The sequence below is a fragment of the Oryx dammah genome, unplaced genomic scaffold, assembly GCF_014754425.2.
Source record: "Oryx dammah isolate SB20612 unplaced genomic scaffold, SCBI_Odam_1.1 HiC_scaffold_15, whole genome shotgun sequence".
NCBI lineage: Eukaryota > Metazoa > Chordata > Mammalia > Artiodactyla > Bovidae > Oryx > Oryx dammah.
This window is the reverse complement of record NW_024070199.1, coordinates 37,813,861-37,838,321: the sequence shown is the minus strand read 5'-3', so window position 1 is coordinate 37,838,321 and position 24,461 is coordinate 37,813,861. Positions and strand designations below refer to the sequence as shown.

The window sequence follows — 24,461 nt, the reverse complement described above, 5'->3', positions numbered from 1 at the left end:
CAGCATGCCCCTTAGTATCCATTTTTATGATGTTCTTAACAGTTTTTTTCTCCAAGTTGGCAAGGTTCTCCATCTTCTTAGATGTCCATCCAGATCAGTTTGATTTTCCAGCCAAGCTTCAAGGAAGAGATTACAGCTCAATTCTCTGTATTCTGTGAAGCTTCAAAGTCCACTCGCCAAGGACACTGATGAAGGTAAAGATTTGATTGAGAGCTTTGTGTTTTATCCAGACCTATTATTGGCCTAAAGGGCTAAACTAGGCATGTCAGGGCATATATAACTAGGGGCTCCTGGTCACCACTACATGCTAAGAACCTGAACTTCCCTGAGGCCTTGGAGCCAGGAAAGAAGCATGAAGTGGCTTGTGCTCCTCGGGCTGGTGGCCTTCTCAGAGTGCAGAGTCATTTAAGTAGGGAGACTGTAAGCCACATCATCTTAATTTCTGTGATTTTTCTTTTTATCTGATTATTATTCTATTCATCAAGTTTAGAACACAATGGAATATTTCCCTGACAATCTTAAAATTCAACCCTTACTTGTTGATAAGTACCTTGCTACAGGAACCATGGGACCCTAGGTTCTTGGTGTAGATTTGCATAGTTGCACAACTCTTGGGGTCCAGTCATGTCATGACCTATTGAAATTGGAATTCCTTGCAATTGTTCAGCGCACAGTCAAGGCTGATGTAGGTGTGGTCTTGTGTAATAGCCCTTCTCTACCTTTTATTTAGTATGTCCTCTTTGTCCCCTCTCTACTTAAGTGTGTATATGTCTATGTCTGCATCTCTGTATCACTATTATTTATGTCTCCATCCCTTTGGAATTCTCTGTGAGTGTATTTCTCTCTGTAGTGTTTTCTTTTAACTTTTCTTTTAATTTTCTACATTTTCTAAACTTGTTCCCTGTCTCCTGGATTCTTCTTTCAACTCTCTCTTCTCTTTAAATTGGAGAAAGGTTGGGAGAGCTACTTATACACTGTTTTATATCTGACAAGCAGTGTGATCACAGCCAATTCATAAGCCTCTTGCATTTCAAATTCCTCCCTTGTAAAAGAGGATATGAACCCCCCTTCTATCCCATTCCCTGAGCTACTATGAGAAGGATACAGTGGGGTTGAAACAGCAATGTTAATTGCTGTTATTGTTGAGACTTCCTATTTATCAGGTACCTTATATTCATCACTTCACTTATCCCCAAGATATTCTATTTGGAGGGTTTGAATTGTTACATTCCACCACTTTAGGGAAGGGGAGACTGAGACCCCACATGGTCATATGGCTTACCCAATATTATACAACAGAAACTTTATTCAAACCTATTTCTTTGCCATGGAATATGCATACAATTCTTATAATAAGGTGACTCATAAAAATGATTAGAAAATACACAGTGCCATTGCAATGACAGTTATACCTTAACACTGACACCTAATTGTAGCATCTTCTTTGTTTTCTTTGTCAAATGTTTGGTGAAATAATACCTCTAAGGAAAGAGAAGACCATGAGAAATACCTTCAGTGAAAAAAACATCCTGAACAATTTCCTGAAGGAACATGCTTACAGACCCTCCCCAGATTTCTTCTTGTGGCTCAAATATAACTATGCACCCCCTGAGGAACATCGTGGATGTGAGTGTTTTGGGAGGATGGTGCTCCACAGAGCCCCCTGGTGCTCTAGCTTAGCACTGGGGCTCATCTGGAGATGCCACGTGATATGTTGGGGCTGGGGCTCCTGCAGGAGGCAGAAACACTGGGCAAAAGGGGCCTCACACAGAGGAGAAGGCACTATCATCCTCAACTGTTGCCTTGGGGACTGGGCCCAGAAATTACCAGGTGGCAGGTAAACATCCATTTCTGTGTCAAAGATGTGTCATTAGTTTGAGGGAGATTGTTCCTTCTGAGCAGAAGGCAATGATGACCCACTACAGTACTCTTGCCTGGAAAAACCCAAGGGTGGAGAGGCCTGGTAGGCTGTAGTCCATGGGGTTGCTAAGAGTCAGACATGACTGAATGACTTCACTTTCACTTTCACGCATTGGGGAAGGAAATGGCAAACCACTCCAGAGATCTTGCCTGGAAAATCCCAGGGATTCGGGAGCCTGGTGGGCTGCCATCTATGGGGTTGCACAGAATCAGACACGACTGAATCGACTTAGCAGCAGCAGCAGCAGCAGCAGCACTTCCTTCTGAACTAAAGCAGTCAACTAGTTACAGATGAAGAGTGAACCATCTCTGGTCAGAAGGTAGAACCAACTGCAAAGCAATTGAGAACAACCAGGCAGAGGAATTCAGTTTCCACAGATGCAAGAACCACAGCAGTAAAAAGTTACTGTACTTGTATTCTGTGTAAAGCCTACAGAATCTAACACAGTGCTTACTGTTTTTAGATTAGAAAAAGGGCTTATTTTGTCTTCAAGCATGCCCATGCCAGCCTGAGAGTTAGGAAAAGAGTAAATACATGTCAAATGAAAGTGTCAGCTTCTAACCTCCTCTGTGTCACTCATTAGCCAGTAGCCAACCTCGGTCTGGATCTCAATCTCTCCTAGCCTTGATTTCTGCATCTGTATATGGAGACCTTATTAGGGCTTTGATGGGTGGACAAGCACAGCTCTGAGAGAGTGCTGTTGTTACTGTCTCCCAAGGATCCCCTCCTCTCTTCTCTCTACACATGCAGGGTGAAAGGCAGTGTGGTGATGTTTGGTGGGGTGGATAAATCCTACTACCAGGAAGTGCTCAACTGGGTACCATTGATCCAAGCTGGCTACTGGAGTGTACACATGGACCAGTTAGCCTCTCCCTCTGAGGGTCAGCCCAAGTGATGCTCCCACTACTGTACATGGACACAGGCAGACACACACAAATGCATTCTCAGACGCCACCTTCAAAGACACAGACAGATACACAGACACATGGAAACACACAAGCAGACACATATAAACCTACACAGACACAAAATTATGCATAGGTAGTCAGAGACACACAAGCACACACAGAGACACATACAAGCACACATACAAACAAACACACAAGCACACAGATACACAAACAACCCATTGGTTCATAATCCCTAGGCCTTCTGAGCAAGGCTCTGACAAGGGTCATAAAAGTGTCCAGAGAAGTCTGTGCAGCTGGGAGAGGGCTGCACCCACTGCCCTTTGAGGTGGGGAGCATGGTTAGAGGACTCTACAGTGTGGTAACCAGAGGATCAGGGAGAATTTCACCAGCCTGAACAGAGTTATGATAAGATGACTAACTGTTCAGGGCTAGATAGGACATAGGAAGTTGTCAGTACAGATAAATGTCATTTTAAAAACAGGGACAGTCCTGAGAAAATGGGGAGAACGGGTCTTATTAGGGAGCAGCTACCCAGCAGTGGAGAGAGGTTGGCTGCAGTCTTAAGATGTAAAAGCAACTAATAAAAAGGACACCCCACTTTCTTGGGCACACAGTGGGGCAGGGTCTATAACAGAGAATCAGGAAGATGGGATCCAGGAATGACTTAAAGACAAGAGGCATATTGGATACGGTTCTGTGTGATACCCTCAGACAAAAGTTGATCTATCCTTTGGAGTTTCTGTGGGCTAGTCATGTACTTCCTGGCCAGGGTCTCAGGGTCTGTGCTGGTTGTAGGAGCAGTGCTGGGAGAAACCCTCTTCCAGAGAAGCCCCTCTCTCCCCTACTCTGAGAATCTGCTGCCTCTGTGAATCTCCATCTTAACTCTGTGCAACACATTATTTGTTCCCCATCAGATACAGCTCTCTGGAAGTTTCTTATTGTTTTCTCAGTCTTCATTCACTCATTTAACAGATAAGCTTTGGGCATCCACTGTGTGCCAGGCACTTTAGGGAGGCAAGGAGAATAAAACTCTCCCTCACATCTAAGAAGGCAGATGTACATGAAGTGACTCACCCACATAGTTAATTGTGACTTTGGTACATGCTAGACATGAGGAGGAGAAGGTAATGGCAACCCACTCCAGTACTTTGCCTGGACAATCCCAGGGATGGCAGAGCCTAGTGGGCTGCCCTCTATGAAGTTCTACAGAGTTGGACATGAGTGAAATCAGTTAGCAGCAGCAGCAGGAGTAGACTTGAGGAAGGGTCTACAGAGAGTGACCAAGATAGGAGACTGATAAACACCGTGGGAAAGACTTCCCAAAAACAACACAATTAAGGTGGAATCTGGAAGATGAGAAGAAATTTGCTAGTCAAAGGGGAGTGGAGTCTTCTAGGAAGGAAGACGAGCTTGTGTCAAGGTACAAAAGATCCTGGTGTATTCAAGTACTGCATCCGAGGATGTGAAGAAAGGTGTTGTGTCGAGAGTAAAGGAAAAGAGGGCAACAGATGAAGGGCTGTTTATGAGACAGTCAGGAAGAGGACTACTCTGAGGAGACTCAGAGTGACTTTGATGCCTGCTTTCTTCCATTGTCTCTCAGCATCTCCATTGAAAGAAAGGTTATTGCTTGTTTTGACGGCTGCAAGGCCCTTGTGGACATCGGGACATCAGATATCGTAGGCCCAAGAAGACTGGTCAATAATATTCATATGTACATTGGTGCCATGCCACGGGGTTCCGAGGTGAAGGGTCATGCCCCAGGGTTACTCCCACTCTCCACACACAACAAGAATCTCCAGGGCCAACCTCTCTCTCTCTCTCTATAACAGCACTACGTTTTGTGTTCTGAGGTCAATACCCTGCCCTCTATTATCTTCACCATCAATGGCATCAACTACACAGTGCCAGGTCGAGCCTACATCCTCAAGGTGAGGGGACAATACTGAGCACTTGTTCTCAAACTGGACCTTGCAGGAACACTTGGGCTCCTGCTGGAAGCAGGGAGCCCTCTGGAGGCCATGTCTTACCATTGCAGATGCTGCTGAGCCCTGTGGCTGGGCCAGTGCCTCCCACAAAACGAATCACTTGAGAAGTAAGGGCTGTGTGGGACACTGATCTTCCTGAAATAAATGTGGATGTGCCACACCATATGGCATGGTGGGAGTCACAAGGAGAGGGGAACACTAAGGTTGTCAGTCCTCAAAGAGTTTCAACTCAATCTGAACCCGTAGGTACATGAAGATGAAATTCAGCTCTAGCAGTCCCTGAAATAGGCCATGTTACAAGGAGAATGGCTGGGGACAGTCCCAGTGTGATGTCCCAGCATACGTTAACTATCTCCATTCCTTTCTCAAACTTCTTGGTTTGGATGATAAATTACATGGTCAGCCTAGTTCTTGGCTGCATGTTCCCATTGCTCTGGCCAGGTGCCTCCTTTGTGAGATGAGGTACGCGATCCCTTTGTGGGGAGGTTGGATGCTAAAGTAAATAAAGGGTGCACAGTAACTGCTCAGCCCCGGCACAGGGTGGAGGCTGCATGTCAGCTCCATGCAAGAGTTCAGAGTAGGCTGATGGGCTCAAAGAAGGCTTTGAGGAAAAGAGGGGATTTCAGGAATTCTAAATCCACAAACTCATTGAGCCATATGGAGGGTTGCCTGGTTCTAGGCAAAACTGCACTGGATTCCATGAAAATGGCAACTGAAGGTGGTCTGCACTGGGGCACTGGGGACTTATGAGGGGTGATGAGGGCTACGGACTGACCAGTGGGGATGGGGAACCAGAGTACATCACCCAACCAAGCCTGGAGTGGCCAAAGAGGGTGAGTGCAGTCCGAAGGAGGCTTCTCAGAGTTCCTGAGTTAAGTCTTCAAGAACGTGTTGTGGGCACTGCTCTATTTAAGATGGATAACCAACAACAAGTTACTTTGTAGCTCCGGGAACTCCACTCAGTTATATGACAGCCTGGGTGGGAGAGGTGCCCTTGGGACCAGGATACATGGATATATACGGTTGAGTCCCTTTCCCGTCCACCTGAAACTCAGAATATTGTTAATCAGCTATATTGCAATACAAAAAAAGTTTTTTTTTTTTTTAAATAAAGTTTGGATTGTGGGGATGCAGGAGGAGAACCAGCATTCTCTGCAGAGAAAATGGACACACTATGGACACACTTGTTCTTTTCTAAAAAAAATTACATTGATGTGTGGCTACTCCTAAGTGTTGCATTAAGTTCTGCTGCACAACAGTGTGACTCAGTTATACACAGAAAAAATATATATTTTTCTTATTATTTTCATATGGTTTATCATTGAACATTGAATATAGTCCCTTATGCTCTACAGTAGGACTTTGTTGTTTTTCATTCCTGTTTCCCCAACTCCCAGTCCTCCACTCACCACATCCTTCCTCATGGCAAGCTCATAGCTTGGCACTCTGGTTTTGGACGAACTCTCACATCCCCTGCTGCTGAGAAAACCCCTTGATACTTATCAAAAGAGGGAAATAAAACAAAAAATTGTGCTGGGTCTGGGTATTGGGGGAAGTCACTGGTAAGGGCTCATGCTGACTGGTGTATGTCTCTGATTCCCCCAGGATGATAGAGGCCACTGCTATACCACCTTTCAAGAGAACCGAGTGAGTTCCTCTACAGAGACCTGGTTCCTGGGTGACGTCTTCCTGAGGCTGTATTTTTCGGTCTCTGATTGAGGAAATGACAGGATTGGCCTGGCACGGGCAATATAAATGCTTGGAGTGGTTCAGGAATCAGTAAGGCTGCTTCTAACACACACTCCCTCACACTTTGGGCACTGCTGCCCAGGATGCTGGTGAACTGTATTCGGTGGTCTGCACAACCTATTCTCAGTAAAGAATAAAGGATTTCACTCTTAATGGTGCTGAAACAAATGGTTGCCTCTGTTTGTGTCTGGGAGTGAAGGATCTAGAACCAAGTCTGAATCAAAATTGAGAGGAGCCATACTCAAACTGGCTTCAAGGAAAACGGAGACTCATTGAAATGATTCTGGGAATCCACGACACAAGAATCAGAGCAAATACAAAGATCTCAGTGAATGGACCCAAGAAATCAGAAGTCATCAATTCTCTATCACCTTTTCTCATTCCCTTCAGTCTACTTTGATGGTCTTAGCCTGGCAACTTTCTTCCCTAAGGCTTCTACACTTAGTGAGGGAGTTCAAGCTACCTGACCTAGGGTTTTAAATCCCAAAGGCATCACCTAGTAAGGAAAGAAGATTGCAGACATCAGAGTTCAAGGGTGTTCTCTGAATGGCCCACCTCAGATCACATGTACAACCCTAGATCAGCCATCTTGGCAGGGATATGGGGTCTTATGACTGGCTTTACATCCTCTTGGGCCCTGACCCAGCAGCACTCATGATTGTCAATTTCCTCCAGAACTACATGACTGAAGCTGGGGAGAGGCAGCCCCAAGGATAGCGACTGGAGGATGGTCTAGGCAATGGAAGAGTTTGTGATGACCCATCAACTCCACCACCTCCTCATTCAGAGGAATTATAAGGGATAATGAAATAGACTCTTTTTGTCCCATCTCAGATGACCTTATCACTGGGCTTGTCCTCCAGGGGATTTTGGGTGATGTACTTTATGCAGAGCTGGTTCCCTCTTGTTCCCACACCCCAGTCACCAGCTCTCTGCCACATATGCCTGCTCTGTTTACAATTCTACTTGGTAAGTTGTGGCCACAGTGGATCCCTGAGCTGTCCCACTCTTTCAGGGCCCAGAATGCCCCTTGCTTGGCCTCCAATGCTGCTGGGGAGAATGCAATGCATGAATCGGGGGACCCAGGGTACACAGAGCCTTCAGCCTTTCTGAGCTTCCTCGAGGGGTGGAGCTACAAACTATTTGCTTGGAGCTGCCATGGGTAGGCAATTTTGAAGTGGAAGCATCCGTTCTTTCCACCTGGAGGACCTCAGTAGATGCCTCAACTGGGTCAGCAAGGGTCACAGGTTGATTTCCTTTCAGATTGACTGGTTTGATCTCCTTGTTGTATAAGGGACTCTCAAGAATCTTCTCAAGCACCACAGTTCAAAAGCTCAATTCTTTGGCATTCATCCTTTCTTATGGTCCAGATTTCACATCTGTAAAGGATTACTGGAAAAATCATAGCTTTGACACTACAGACCTCTGTAGCAAAGTGAGTCTCTGCTTTTTAATGCACTGTGCAGGTTTTTTCATAGCCTTTCTTCCTTCCAAGGAGCAAATGTCTTTTAATTTTGTGGCTGCAGTCAAGGTCCATAGTGGTTTTGGAGCCCAAGAGAATAAAATCTGCCACTGTTTCCACTTTTCTGTCATCTACATGCCATGATGTGGTGGGATCGGATGCCATGAATATTCAGTATATTTTTGTGAATAGTTGTTTGAATGTTGAGTTTTAAGCCAGTTTTTGCATCTCCTCTCCTCACCAAGAGGCTCTTTAGTTCTTTTTTGCTTTCTGCTATTAGGGCAATGTCATCTTCATATCTGTGGATGTTGATATTTCTCCCAGCAATCTTTATTCCAGCTTGGGATTTATGCAGTTGAGCATATTGGATGATGTATCCTATTTAGAAATTAAATAACCAGAGTGAGAATGTACACCTTGTCACACTTCTTTCCAAGTTTTAAATCTTTCAGTTGGTTTGTGTCTGATTCTAAGTGCTGCTTTTTGAGTTACATACAGACTTTTCAGGAGACAGGTAAGGTGATCTGGTACTCTCATTTCCTTAAAAAATTTCCACAGTTTGTTGTGGTCACAAACTGAAAGGCTTTATCATAGTCAGTGAAGCAGATGGAAATATTTTCTGGGATTCCTGCCGGGAGCTAGCACGGTAGATCCCACCCATGACAAGCTCATGCGGAGAGACCTATCGGGTAAGGCAGATCAGGACCCGAGGGATCCCCTGAACCTGCTTGCGCATCTACCCAAAAACCAGAATCTGTCTGTCTTACTATTTCATGCCTCTCACCAACAACTTCCGACATTAACGAGGAGCTATCCCCACCACCTTTCTCTGAATAAAATCAACTTAGAACTTTAGTTAATAAGCCTCCTGGGCATAATAAGAGTGTTCCAATCCAAACCCCTCTGATGACTTTCTAGCTTGCCTGACAGGTTTTGTTCAGACTCCTGAAGTTACACATGTGATTGTTTATAGCCTCGCAACCATGAGAGGCACGGGAAGCCTATAGTATTCTAAAAATGTAGAGCCTTATGGGGAGTTAAGAAATTATTAGAATAGTACTTGTGGAGGGTTTCATTGTTGAGCCAATTGTTGCTGCTAAGTTTCCATATCCCTTATCCATTAAGTTTTTGAGAGTATACATTAATTAGTATAGTTGGTATGTGGAAAAATAAGTTGTAGCCTTTGATTTAACCACATCAGAAATTCTTTCCATGTTATAGCCTCAGTTCAGTTCAGTTCAGTCCCTCAGTCGTGTCCGACTCTTTGCAACCCCATGAATCGCAGCATGCCAGGCCTCCCTGTCCATCACCAACTCCTGGAGTTCACCCAGACTCACACTCATCCAGTCAGTGATACCATCCAGCCATCTCATCCTCTGTTGTCCCCTTCTCCTCCTGCCCCCAATCCCTCCCAGCATCAGAGTATTTTCCAATGAGTCAACTCTTCGCATGAGGTGGCCAAAGTACTGGAGTTTCAGCTTTAGCATTATTCCTTCCAAAGAAATCCCAGGGCTGATCTCCTTCAGAATGGACTGGTTGGATCTCCTTGTGGTCCAAGGGACTCTCAAGAGTCTTCTCCAACACCACAGTTTAAAAGCATCAATTCTTTGGTGCTCAGCTTTCTTCACAGTCCAACTCTGACATCCATACATGACTACTGGAAAAACCATAGCCTTGACTAGACAGACCTTAGTCGGCAAAGTAATGTCTCTGCTTTTGAATATGCTATCTGGGTTGCTCATAACTTTCTTCCAAGGAGCAAGCATCTTTTAATTTCGTGGCTGCAGTCACCATCTGCTGTGATTTCGGAGCCAAAAAAATAAAGTCTGACACTGTTTCCACTGTTTCCCCATCTATTTCCCATGGAGTGATGGGACCAGATGCCATGATCTTCGTTTTCTGAATGTTGAGCTTTAAGCCAACTTTTTCACTCTCCACTTTCACTTTCATCAAGAGGCTTTTTAGTTCCTCTTCACTTTCTCCCATAAGGGTGGTGTCATCTGCATATCTGAGGTTATTGATATTTCTCCTGGCAATCTTGATTCCAGCTTGTGATTCTTCCCGTCCAGCATTTCTCATGATGTACTCTGCATAGAAGTTAAATAAGCAGGGTGACAATATACAGCCTTGATATACTCCTTTTCCTATTTGGAACCAGTCTATTGTTCCATGTCCAGTTCTAACTGTTGCTTCCTGGCCTGCATACAGATTTCTCAAGAGGCAGGTTAGGTGGTCTGATATTCCCATCTCTTTCAGAATTTTCCACAGTTTATTGTGTTATAGCCTACTTTACCCTTAACATTAGGAATGTAACCTTATCTAGTGCTTTTGGAGAGTGGAGCCTGACTTTAGAATAATCACCTTTGGAGAAAATAAGTTTTCTGCTTGACTAATCATTATCAGAAAGGGTCATAAATTGTTAGCAGGCCTCTTGGCCAGAAGATGATGTAAATCACCTGAGAACTTTGTATATCGGAAGCAATGCAGAAAGAAAGTGTGGTCTCAATAAAGGTCAGGACTGCTGACCCTGCATGACTCTGCACCTCCCATTACTTTCTATGTAAAACTCAAGGTATATAAGCTCCTTGGAAAAAATAAAGTTTGGGCCTTGCTTGATGAAGCGTGGTCTCCCCTTGTCGTCATTATCCTCTTTGTTTTCAGGCTGAATCCCTGGAGCGCAGGGGCCCTCTGAGTTCATTTCTCTGCCCGGGCTTCTAAGACCCACGGGAGAGGGAGCCCAAGGAGGGGCACCCTCCGCTATTCAAGTGGGCGCCTGTGGCCTACATGAACAGTGCAAGTCTCTTGTCTGAGACTTTATTGGCTTTCTGCATAAACCAAGGAATATCAGCCTCTTTTCTCCTATATTTTCTTAACTGTAATATTCCCCTTTTATCTCCCTCTAGATCTCTAATCTCTTTTCAGATGCCAACAACGTCCTCCTGAGGATACCCTGGTTCCATTCGGGGCTGGACCATGGTAGATTCCCTTGCTTTCTCTAAGATCCAATGGATGTTGGCAATTTGATCTCTGGTTCCTCAAACCCATTTGTACATCTGGAAGTTTTCAGTTCATGTATTGTTGAAGCTTAGCTTGAAGTATTTTGAGCATTACCTTGCTACCAAGTGAGATGAGCTGTATTGCATGATAGGATGAACATTTTTTGGAATTGCTTTTCTTTTGGATTAGAATGAAAACTGACCTTTTCCAGCACTGTGGCCACTGATGACTATTCCAAATTTGCTGACATATTGAATGCATTACTTTTACAGTGTCATTCTTTAGGATTTTTAAATAGCTCAACTGGAATTCCATCACCTCTCTTATCATTCTTTGTAGTGATGCTTCCTAAGGCCCACTTGACTTCATACTCCAGTATATCAAGCTTTACATGTGTGACCCAAGCACCATCACTATCCCAGTCTTTATGACCATGTTTGTACAGTTCTTCTGTGAATTCTTGCCACCTCTTCTTAATCTCATCTGCTTCTGTTAGGTCTTTGACTTTTCTGTCCTTTATTGTGCCCATCCTTGCATGAAATCTTCTTCTGGTAGCTCCAATTTTTCTGAAGTGATCTATACTCTTTACAATTCTATTTTTTCCCTCTAATTCTTGCAGTGTTCACTTATGAAGACTTTCTTATATCCCCTTGCTATTCTCTGGAAGTCCACATTCCATTGGGTATGTCTTTCCTTTTCTCCTTTGCCTTTCACTTCTCTTATTTTCTCAGCTGTTTTTAAGCCCTCCTCAGGCAACCCCTTTTCTTTCTCACATTTGTTTTTCTTGGGAATGGTTTTGGTGACCACCTCTCATAAAATGTTACAAACATCCATCCATAGTTCTTCAGGCTAACAGACCTAATCCATTTAGATTTACATTCTGATTTAGATCATAGCTGAATGTTCTACTGGTTTTCCTTACTTACTTCAATTTAAGCCTAAATACTTCTTGCTTCTGCTTAATCATTGTTGCCACATCACCACCCACCACTCCCAGTGGGTATGGAGCAAAAAACACACAATTTGAGGACTAGTACCCTGGGTTTGTGGCTTTTCACGTGCTTAGCTGTGTGACTTTAATCAAGTACCTTAACCTCAGTATTACAGTCTGGTCAATGGGCACGATGATGATAATTCCACCTCTAGATGCATGTGTGCCTGCTAAGAACAGGTGGCCATGAGAGGGCTTACTGCATTCTTGAGTTTGGAACAAATATGAATTACTCTGCCACCTGGGGACAAGGAATTCTTCTGTTTAGAGGTTATGGTTGCCTTCCCAATGCTAAATATTGATTCAAGCCAAATGACATCTATCTCTGAACCCTGACCCCAAACTCTGACTGAGCCTATGCTTCTGTTTTCTAGGCTCCAACAAGAGCTAATGATTACAGGCTCAGATTGCTCCCTTCTCAGCCTTACCAGTCAGCCCAATCTTGTCAACTACTTCTCCCCTGAAATCACACTGCAAGTATAGTTGTAAGGCTTTCGTCTCTTTTCGGTTTCCCACATCTCCAGCAGAGCAAGAAGTAGCGGTTATGGCTACTTGTCATAGCAACAGCTATGGCAACCTGTACAGTCCAATCTCAGCCTGTTTAATAAAACTGTCCCCATTTGGCCCCGCATGTTTAAATTAGCTACAGTTGCCTTAGAAACCTTCCTATGCTTGCTGTTTAAGGACCAAATATGTGTGGACTTGATCTAGTTTTCTTTCCCAAGCATCATTCCAACCATGCAATGAAATAAGCAAAAATTTGGCCATCTAACTACCCACAGGAATTGAAAATAGCAAATCTTCCATCCATTTCTTGCTTGCCACAAACAACATTGAAGTGATCTGTTGAATCAATGTGAGAGATTGACATGTACACGCCAGAAGGGACACTCTCTGGATTCGTTTTCCACCTAGTGCAGAATGTCTACCACAAGCTTTGCCCTGAAGCAGCTGGTCACTTGGTTTTTGCAGACTCATCCCACTCCAGATCCCTTCCACATCCCTCAGTAAAATCTAGAGAACAAACTCAGTCAACGCTCTCTTTCCTGCAGAAAAGAGATCTTGTTTTTTAGAAAAAAAATACTTGGTAATGCATTCAAAATCTGGTGCTCCTTGCCTTGGATTCAAGGACCTGCACCAGAGGATGAGAAGCTTCCCATTTCAACTAAGTCTTTCTCTACTCAAACCAGGACCAGAGCCTTCACTGGACCCTGTTTCCCCATTGGTATCATTCAGTTGCTAGGTCATGTCTCACTCTTTGTGATTACATGTTCGGCAACAAAACAGGCTTCCCTGTCTTTCACTATTTCATGTAGTTTCCTCAAATTCATGTCCTTTGAGTAGGTGACCATCTCGTAATCTCATCCTTTTACTCCCTCTCCTTCTGTCCCAAATCTTTCCCAGCATTAAGGTCTATTCCAAAGATTTGGGTCTTGACACCATTGGCCTAAGTGTTGGAGCTTCATCTTCATCATCAGTCCTTCCATTGAATATTGCTCTACCACTTAAAAAAACAAAACTCATGTTTCTAATCACCTAATAATATTGACCATTGATAAAGCTTAATAGAAGTGGGATCTAGTCATCTGGGAAATCCCAGCACTGCCACCCTGCCTTTCTTTTACCATCCTCTCCACTTGGCATAGACTTGCTTCCCTAGAGCTTCTCCAGCTTGAAATGGCCTGCTGACCCATAATTTTCAGCTATCCAGGAATTGTTCTTTCCTCTTTCCTTAAAGATTTCTGCCTGCTCCCTGACTGTCCTCTGTACATGAGTTAAGTTCAATCTCTCAGTCATGTCCAACTCTTTGCTATATCATGGGGTGCAGCATGCCAGGCTTCCCTGTCCATCACCAACTCCCAGAGCTTGCTCAAACTCATGTTTACCAAGTTAAACATGTTGATGCCACCCAACAATTTCGTCTTTTGTCTTCACCTTTGTCTCCTGCCTTTAATCTTTCCCAGCACTGGGGTATTTTATATTGAGTCATTTCTACCCATCATTTGGCCAAAGTAATGGAAGTTCAGCTTCAGCATCGGTCCTTCCAATGAATATTCAGAATAAATTTCCTTTAGGATGGACTGGTTGGATCTCCTTGCAGTCCAAGGGACTCTCAAGAGTCTTGTACATCACACAATTCAAAAGCATCAATTCTCTAGAGGTCAGCTTTCTTTATGGTCCAACTCTCACATCTGTCACGACTTCTGGAAAAACCATAGCTTTGACTATACAGACTTTTGCTGGTAAAGTTATGTCTCTGCTTTTTAGTATACCGTCAAGGTTTTTCACAGTGTTTTTCCCAAGGACCAAGTGTCTTTTTTTTTTTCACAGCTGCAGTCACTATCTGCAGTGAATTTGGAACCCAGGAAAATAAAGTCTGTCACCGCTTTCATTGTTTCTCCATGTATTTGCCATGAAATAATGGAACTGGATGCAGTGATCTTCGTTTCTTGATATGTACATACCTCATCAAGACCATCCCCAAGAAAATGAAATGCAAAAAGGCAAAATAGTTGTCTGAGGATGCCTTAGAAATAACTTAGAAAAGAAGAGAAGCAAAAGGCAAAGAGAAAATAAACACCTACCATTCTGAATGCAGAGTTCCAAAGACAGCAAGAAGAGATTTTAAAAAAGCCTTCCTAAGTTATCAATGCAAATATATAGAGGAAAACAATAGAATGGGAAAGGCCAGAGATCTGCTCAAGAAATTTAGAGGTAGGGAAGGATCATTTCATGCAAAGATGGGTCAAATAAAAGATAGAAATGTCATGGACCTAAGAGAAGCAGAATATAATAAGAAGAGGTTGAAAGTATATGTAGAAGAACTATACAAAAAGGATATTAATGACCCAGATAACCATGATGGTGTGATCACTCACTTAGAGCTGGACATCCTGAAATGTGAAGTCATGGGGGCCTTAAGAAGCATCACTATGAGTAAAGCTAGTGGAGGTGATGGAATTGCAGTTGAGCTATTTCAGATCTTAAAAGATGATGCTGTTAAAGTGCTGCACTCAATATGCTGGCAAATTTGGAAAACTCAGTGGTGGCCACAGTACTGGAAAGGCCATTTTCATTTTCAGTTCCAAAGAAAGGCGATTTCAAAGAATTTTCAACTGCCACACAGTTGCACTCATCTCACATGCTACCAAAATAATTTCTCCAATTAAGTCTTCAACAGTACATGAACTGGGAATTTCCATATGTTCAAGCTGGATTTAGGAAAGGCAGAGGAACCAGAGATCAAATTGACATCCTCCATTGGATCATAAATAAAGCAAGAGAATTCCAGAAATATACACACTTCTGCTTTATTGACCATGCAAAAGCCTTTAACTGTGTGGATCAGAACAAACTGTGGAAAACTTACTGAGATTAGAATACCAGACCATCTTACCTGCCTTCTGAGAAATCTGTATGCAGATCAAGAAGCAACAGTTAGAACTGAACAAGGAACAGCAGACTGGTTCCAAATCAGGATAGGAGTACATAAAGGCTGTATATTGTCACCCTGCTTATTTAAATTATATGCCGAGTACATCATGCAAAATGCCCCACTGGATGAAGCAAAATCTGGAATCACTTTTTCTGGTAGAAATATCAATAACCTCATATATGCAGAAGTCACCACTCTCATGGCAGAAAGCGAAGAGAAACTAAAGAGCCTCTTGATGAAAGTGAAAAAGGAGAGAGAAACATTTGGCTTTAACTCCACATTCAGAAAATGAAGATCATGGCATTTGGTCCCATCACTTCATTGCAAATAGATGGAGAAACAATGGAAACAGTGAGAGACTTTATTTTTGGGGGGCTCGAAAATCACCGCAGATGACGACTGCAGCCATGAAATTAAAAGATGCTTGCTTGTTTGAAGAAAAGCTATGACAAGCCTAGCAGCATTTTTAAAAGCTGAAAAAATTCAGTATAAACAAAGCTATGATTTTTTCCAGTTTTCATGTATGGATGTGACAGTTGGAACATAAAGAATGGTGAGTAATGAAGAATTGAAGGTTTTGAACTGTGGTGTTGGATAAGACTCTTGAGAGTCCCTTGGACTACAAGGACATCCAACAAGTCCATGCTAAAGGAAATCAATCCTGAATATTCATTGGAAGGACCGATGCTGAAACTGAAACTCCAATACTTTGGCCAACTGATGTGAAGAACTTACTCATTAGAAAAGACCCTATTACTGGGAAAGATTGAAGGTAGGAGGAGAAGAGGATGACAGAGGATGAGATGGCTGTATGGCATCACTGACTCGATGACATGAGTTTCAGAAAGATCCAGGAGTTGGTTAAGGACAGAGAAGCCTGGCGTGCTGCAGTCCATGGGGTTGCAAAGAGTTGGACACGACTGAGAGACTGAACTGAACTGAACATACCCCATAGGAAATGCTAGTTGTAATTATCATGTTTTTCTAGCAAGACAGGGCTCCCCAAGGCCCCAACACATATCCCTAGTTAGTCTGCACCCATGCACAGAAGTCACTGCTTAACATTCACAAGGCATTCAGTGAGTTCTGATTGCAGGGGAACCTCCATTTTGGTGGGCAGAGAGGAGCAAAGGACACATTTATCCTCCTGTCTCAAACAACTTGAAAGTAGATGAGATAAATTAAAGATCAGTTTTTTACGTCAAATGTCAAGCAGCAGAGAATGGATTCCTGAGGTGGGGAGTAAGCAAGGTGAGTTCTACAATTGCACCAACTCTAGAAATATTTTAGAATATTTGGAAGGGAAATACATGGAAGGGATACAGGCAGAGACAAACAGTCTCCTCAAGTAGAGAAATTTGAGACTCTAGGTAGTTAGAGTTCACAGGAGAGAGCTACACACAGAGAACTGTGTGAGTGTACATGTGATACCCTTCCAGTTTTCAGCAGAGAGTTGATAGTACTGGTCAGGATTATAGGGAACAATCCTTGAGTCTCAAATTGCTCCAAGTCTATTGGTGTGCCCCCCCCCCCCAGCATGGAAATTATTCATAATTTCCATGACATCAGTGTGGCCCTGAAGACAATATTGCCTTACTAGTGGGGAATAGTAAACCTGGTCTAAAGGCTGGTCTTATATCAGCTAAAAAACCTGAACAGCAAGCCTTCAAGAAATACAATTGTTTCCAAGAAATTAACAGTATTTGCAAACAGTTCCAGGAATAATTTATGAAAATTAAGTATATCCAGCATCCAAAGTGTAACAATTGCCATATCCATACATCTGTGTCTCCATTGCTGTCTCACATACAGGGTTATCGCTACCATCTTTCTAATCCAATATGCAATTTAAAATTTCTATATGAATTGTGAAAATATTTGTCCTATGTCAATCAAAATATTGTAAAGTAATTATACTCTAAGATAAATACATAAATTTAAAAAGAAAAAAAATCCAATGTGTAAAGAAGCAAGAAAATATCCATAATGAGGGAAAAATCAATTAGTAAAAACTCAGTTAAAATATACATTATAATTAGCAGGGAAGGACATTAAAATGTTTCCTAGAATAATAATCTTAATAGCCATGAAGCTGAAGAAGATTGAGTGTGTTAAATACAGACATGGAAAATAGGAATGAAAAGACTGTGGCAAAAAATTAATTGTGCATTGCAGAGATTTGAAACAACTTTAATAACACTGAAATATATGTGAATGGAATCCCACAGGAAGTGAAAGAAAGAGAATAGAGAAAAGAATTTCATAATTACTGGCTGAAAATTTTCCAGATATGATGAAAGCTTTAAACCCATTAACAAAAAAGTTTAATTAATTCAAAGACAAGAAATAGGACAACTATTCAATGGTGCATGATAATTCATTGTTTAAAACAATCAACCAAAGAAATGTAACCAGAAGGAAAAACAGGCACAGTAGAACAAAAAATGGGAAAAACAATAGATTAGGCATATGAAACAATGTTAGCCAGAGGACACTGACACCACATCTTAAAATGCTGAGAGAAATATAATTGATTCAGAATTCTATACCCAAGAAAAATACATATCAAAAACAGGATAAAATACTTTCTCAGACATACAACAACTATGAGACTGCATCACCACCAACACACCAGTGTAACAAGAAATGTTTTTAAAAAGGCCTCAAATGTGAGATCTCTATAATTCTAGCCATATCAGTCCTTCAAAAGACCTTGATCAGGAGAAACTAATATTAAAGTAGAAATAGTCATTGTGTTTCTACACACTTCTAGAAAGTGTTGCTAACTCCTCAGTACTGGGTTTTTTAATGCTGGTGGACTAGATGGAGAAGTGATGTGAACAGAAGTAAGGAAGGTGAGACAGGTAGGTCAGAATGTGAGGTAACAAAGATAAGGTATTTAGAAGCTGAAGAATTGAGATAGATTTGGGATCTGAGTTGGAAAAGCAGTTTTCAAACCAAATTGGGTCCTGTGATATGTATAATCCTCACTTCAGTCCTTAGAAGATCTCTACTGACCAGTCTGTCTGTTTTTTTTTTTTTTTTCCTGGAGCACAGTTCAGATCCATCCAGCTCTCTCTCATTGCTGCTCCTTCCTCCTGGCTCCCACACTGTGCCCAGCTGTTCAGCCTAATAAATTCAGAACAGGTTTGTACTTTAAGGCAGACACTGCTGGCTGCCTACGTAATGACCTATTCTCTGCTTCTCTTTCAAAAGTGAAAATTGTTATATAGCCATGAGCCCAGTAGCTACAGGACTGCATTTCCTACACACTTGTGCTTTTATTCGTGACTGGTGACTGAGATGCGAGCAGACCTGTAAGAAAGATTTCTTAGAAGACTGCTTTCAAGGAGTTGATTTAGCTGAGAGATGAGTTTCTTCCCTTCCCTACTTTCTTTCTAACTGCTCCCTGGATTTTAATTGTGATGTCTGGAACTCCTGCAGTTGTATTGGACAATCAGGTAACATTGGAGATGGATACCACCCAAACTCTCACTGGCCCACCTCCAGTTTTGTTTCAGTGGGAGGGAAAAATCAAGCTTATCTTGCTAAAATTATGGTTGTTCTAGTTTTTTGCACTGTGTATCCAAAATAATCCTGATACTACTATGTGTTTAATATGATATAGCCTTATTATTTTGTTGTGTTTAGTAAATATATTTATATTTTACATTACTCTTATTTTTATTTTATAAATTGATTCATCAACCACAGGTATATCTAAATTTTATAACTGCAAAATTATGATTATAAGTATACTTTCTTATAGATTTTGCATCTTTATACTTTCTTATCTTCTTTCCTTTCTTGTTTTCTCCATATTTGTACAGCCTTGGCTATTTCCTCTCTTATAATCTCATCCATATCTATATCTGCAGATGTAAACAGGCTGAAAGCTGTGTGGGGAGAACCAAAGAAGAATGAATTACAGGGACATGAATGAAGGGTGGTGGCCCTTGTTACTCATCATGAATATTCTGTAGTAGGATCACATTCCCCTGCCCTTCTGTGGACACATCACCCCCAGGTTTGCCATGACCATGAAAGATACTGATGGTATGTCACTTCTAAACGGAAGTATTATTTTCTGTCCCACTAGCTGGAATGCAGATGTAGTGATAGGGGCTGGAACAGCCATATTTGACCAGAGTTAAGTAGCACAGGTGGAAGATGTAACAAGAAAGAAGTGGGTCCCCATTTCTGTGGAGAGACCTGCACTAATATTATATAAAAGAGAATTGAAACTGTATTGTATTTAAGACAATGTTATTTAAGGTTCGATTACAGTAGTTGAACCTGTAACCTAACACTCATAATAGAATAACTGGTCTTTGTGTTACCCTTGTCTAGACATTAGAGTCTGGTATAATGAGACAAGATCTACTGACGTATACTTACAAGTGAGTCAAGTGACAGCCCTGCCCTCTGGAAGCTGTGGTCTAGTGTGGGTTTCAGAAACTCAAGGAAGAACAAAGCATCATGGTGGGGACAGCTTCAAGATGCTGTAGGAACACTTGGAATGGGCACCTAAATCAGTCCTGGTCTCAGGAGAATACTTGAAATAGTGGACAATCCTCTATTGGTCTCCTTAAAAATAGGCCATGGTGCCAAGTTTCATGTAAAACTGATGTATTTCAAATTCCTTCCAGAGTGTTTTCCCTTTTGATCCAGTGCTTAAGATACGCGTTTGAGACCTGGCTTGGGAAGATTTCAAATGGCCCAGGGCAACTAAACCAACGGGCCACTACTACTGAGCCTGAGTGCCGTAGAGCCTGTGATCTGCATCAAGTGAAACACAGGATTAAAAAGCCAGTGTACTGTAATTACCCCAATGTACTGCAAGTAACCCCAGCTCGTTGCAAATAGAGAAGACCTGAGCAGCAATGAAGACCTAGTGCAGCCAAAAAAAAAATTAAATTATATATATATATATATATATATGGGGAAAGTAACAATAACACAAGAATTATGGGAAACTTTAATATCCCACTCACACCTAGGGATAGATAAACTAAACAGGAAAATAATAAGGAAACACAAACTTTAAATGATACAATAGACCAGTTAGGCCTCATTGATATCTATAGATATCAATTTCACCCCCCAAACAATGAATTTAACCTTTTTTGCAGCTATACATGGAAACTTCTCCAGGTTAGACCACTTCCTGGGGCATAAATCTGGCCTTGATAAATTCATAATAACAGAAATAATTCCAAGCATCTTTTCTGGCCACAATGAAGTAAGATCAGATGTCAATTACAGGAGAAAACTATGAAAAATTCCATCATATGGAGGCTGAAAAACACGCTGCTGTATAACCAACAATCCATGGAAGAAATAAAAAGGAAAACAAAATATGCATAGACAAGAATAAAAATGAAAACACAAGAACCCCAAAACTATGGGATCCTGTAAAAGCAGTTTTAAGTGGAAGGTTCCTAGCAATACAGGCTTACCTCAAGAAACAAGAAAAAAGTCAAATAAATAACCTAACTCTACACCTAAAGCAACTAGAAAAGGAAGAAATAAATAACCCCAGGGTTAGTAGAAGGAAAGAAAACTTAGAAATTTGGGCATAAATAAATGCAAAAGAAATAGAGGAAACCATAAGAAAAATCAACAAAGCCAAAACCTGGTTCTTTGAGAGGATAAATAGAATTGACAGACCATTAGCCAGACTCATCAGAAACAAAGGGAGAAGAATCAAATCAACAAAATTAGAAATGAAAATAGAGAGATCACAACAGACAACACAGAAATACAAAGGATCATAAGAGACTACTATCAGCAACTATATGCCAATAAAATGGACAACTGGGAAGAAATTGACTAAATCTTAGAAAAATAAACTTTCAAAAACTGAACCAGGAAGAAATAGAAAATATTAATAGACCCATCATAAGCACAAAAATTGAAACTGTGATCAGAAATCTCCCAGCAAACAGAAGCCCAGGATCAGACGGCTTCTCAGCTAAATTCTATCAAAAATTTAGAGAAGAGCTAACACCTATCCTACTTAAACTCTTCCAGAAAATTGCAGACGAAGACAAACTGCCAAACTCATTCTATGAGGCCACCATCACGCTAATACCAAAACCAGATAGAGATGCCACATATAGGCCAATATCACTGATGAACATAGATGCAAAAATCCTTAACAAAATTCTAGCAAACAGAATCCAACAACATATTAAAAAGATCATACATCATGACCAAGTGGGTTATTATGAGGGATGCAAGGATTCTTCAATATCCACAAATCAATCAACATAATATACCACATTAACAAATTGAAAGCTAAGAACCATATGATTATATAAATAGATGATGAGAAAGCCTTTTAAAAAATTCAACATCCATTTATGATAAAACCCTCCAAAAAGCAGGAATAGAAAGAACATACCTCAACATAATAAATGCCATATATTACAAAGCCACAGCAAACATTATCCTCAATGGTGAAAAATTTGAAAGCATTTCCCCTAAAGTCAGCAATAAGACAAGGGTGTCCACTCTCATCATTACTACTCAACATAGTTTTGGAAGTTTTAGACACATCAATCATTACAGAAAAATAAATAAAAGGAATCCAGACATGAAAAGAAGAAGTAAAACTCTCAATGTTTCCAGATGACATGATCCTCTACATAGAAAACCCTAAAGTATCCACCAGAAAATTACTAGAGCTAATCAATCCACATAGTAAAGTTGCAGGATATAAATCAACACAAAGAAATCCCTTTCATTCCTATACACTAATAATGAGAAAATAGAAAATAAATTAAAGAAACAATTCCATTCACCATTGCAATGAAAAGAATAAAATACATAGGAATATATCTACCTAAAGAAACAAAAGACTTATATATAGAAAACTATAAAACACTGGTGAAAGAAATCAAAGAGAACACTAATAGATGGAGAAATATACTGTGTTCATGGATAAGAAGAATCGGTATAGTAAAATTGAGTATATTACCAAAAGGAATCTATAGATTCAATGCAATCCCTATCAAGCTATCGGCAGTATTTTTCACAGAACTAGAACAAATAATTTCACAATTTATATGGAAATACAAAAAAAAAAAAAAAACTTTGAATAGCCAAACCAACCTTGAGAAAGAAGAAAGGAACTGGAGAAATCAACCTGCCTGACTTCAGGCTCTACTACAAAGCTACAGTCATCAAAACAGTATGGTACTGGCACAAAGACAGAAATGTAGATCAGTGAAACAAAATAGAAAGCCCAGAGATAAATCTACGTACCTATGGACACCTTATCTTTGACAAAGGAGGCAAAATACACAATGGAGAAAAGACAAACTCTTTAACAAGTGTTGTTGGGAAAACTGGTCAACCGTTTGTAAAAGAATGAGACTAGAACGCTTTCTAACACCATACACAAAAATAAACTCAAAATGGAGTACATATATAAACATAAGACCAGAAACTCTAAAACTCCTAGAGGAAAACATAGGGAAAACACTCTCTGACATAAATCACAGCAGGATCCTCTATGACCCAACCACCAGAATATTGGAAATAAAAGCAAAAAGAAACAAATGGGACCTAATTAAACTTAAAAGCTTTTGCACAATAAAGGAAACTATAAGCAAGGTGAAAAGACAGCCTTCAGATTGGGAGAAAATAATAGCAAATGAAGCAATGGACAAATAATTAATCTCAAAAATATGGAAGCAACTCATGCAGCTCAATTCCAGAAAAATAAACGACCCAATCAAAAAATGGGCTAAAGAACTAAACAGACATTTCTCCAAAGAAGACATACAGATGGCTAATAAACACATGAAAAGTTGCTCAACATCGCTCTTTATCAGAGAAATGCTAATCAGAACCACAGGGAGGTACCATTTCACACCAGTCAGAATGGCTGCGATCCAAAAGTCTACAAAGAGTAAATGCTGGAGAGGGTGTGGAGGAAAGAGAACCCTCTTACACTGTTGGTGAGAATGCACACTAGTACAGCCACTCTGAAGAACAGTGTGGAGATTCCTTAAAAAACTGGAAATAGAACTGCCTTATGATCCTGCAGTCCCACTGCTGGGCATATGCCCTGAGGAAACCAGGATTGAAAGAGATGCGAGTACCCCAGTGTTCATCGCAGCACTGTTTATAATAGCTAGGACATGGAAACAACCTAGATATGCATCAGCACACGAATGGATAAGAAAGCTTTGGTACATATACACAATGGAGTATTACTCAGCCAATGGCATTGAAACATGTATACTATCATGTAAGAAACGAATTGCCAGTCTAGGTTCGATATAGGATACAGCATGCTTGGGGCTGGTGCACTGGGATGACCCAGAGAGATGATATGGGGAGAGAGGTGGGAGGGGCTTTCTGGATTGGGAACTCATGTACACCCGTGGCGGATTCATGTCAATGTATGACAAAACCAATACAGTATTGTAAAGTAAAAATAAATAAATAAATAAATAACAGCAGCAACAACAACAACAACAACAAAAAACCCAAACAAACAAACAAAAAAAAAGCTTTTAATAAATCAATGAGTAAGATGACCCGGGGGAAAAAAAAAGAATACATTTGAATTAGTTCTAATGAGGTGGGTGAAACTGAAGCCTATTATACAGAGTGAAGTAAGTCAGAAAGAAAAACACCAATACAGCAATACTAACTCATATACATGGAATTTAGGAAGATGGTAACGATAACCCTGTATATGAGACAGCAAGAGACACGGATGTATAGAACAGTCATTTGGACTGTGTGGGAGAGGGCGAGGGTGGGATGATTTCGCAGAATGGCACTGAGACATGTATACTATCATATGTGAAATGGATCGCCAGTCCAGGTTTGATGAACGAGACAAGGTGGTTGGGGATGGTGTACTGGGATGACCCAGAGAGATGTGATGAGGAGGTGGGTAGGAGGGGGGTTAAGGATAGGGAACACATGTACCCCTGTGGCAGATTCATGTCAATGTATGGCAAAACCACTACCATATTGTAAAGTAAC

At 41.2% G+C, this 24,461-nt stretch overlaps 1 pseudogene; it reads left to right on the top strand.

Moving 5' to 3' along the window:
• The first annotated feature begins 1,551 nt into the window (after positions 1 to 1,551).
• LOC120874084 lies at positions 1,552 to 6,536 on the top strand (annotated as a pseudogene).
• The last annotated feature ends 17,925 nt before the right edge of the window (positions 6,537 to 24,461 follow it).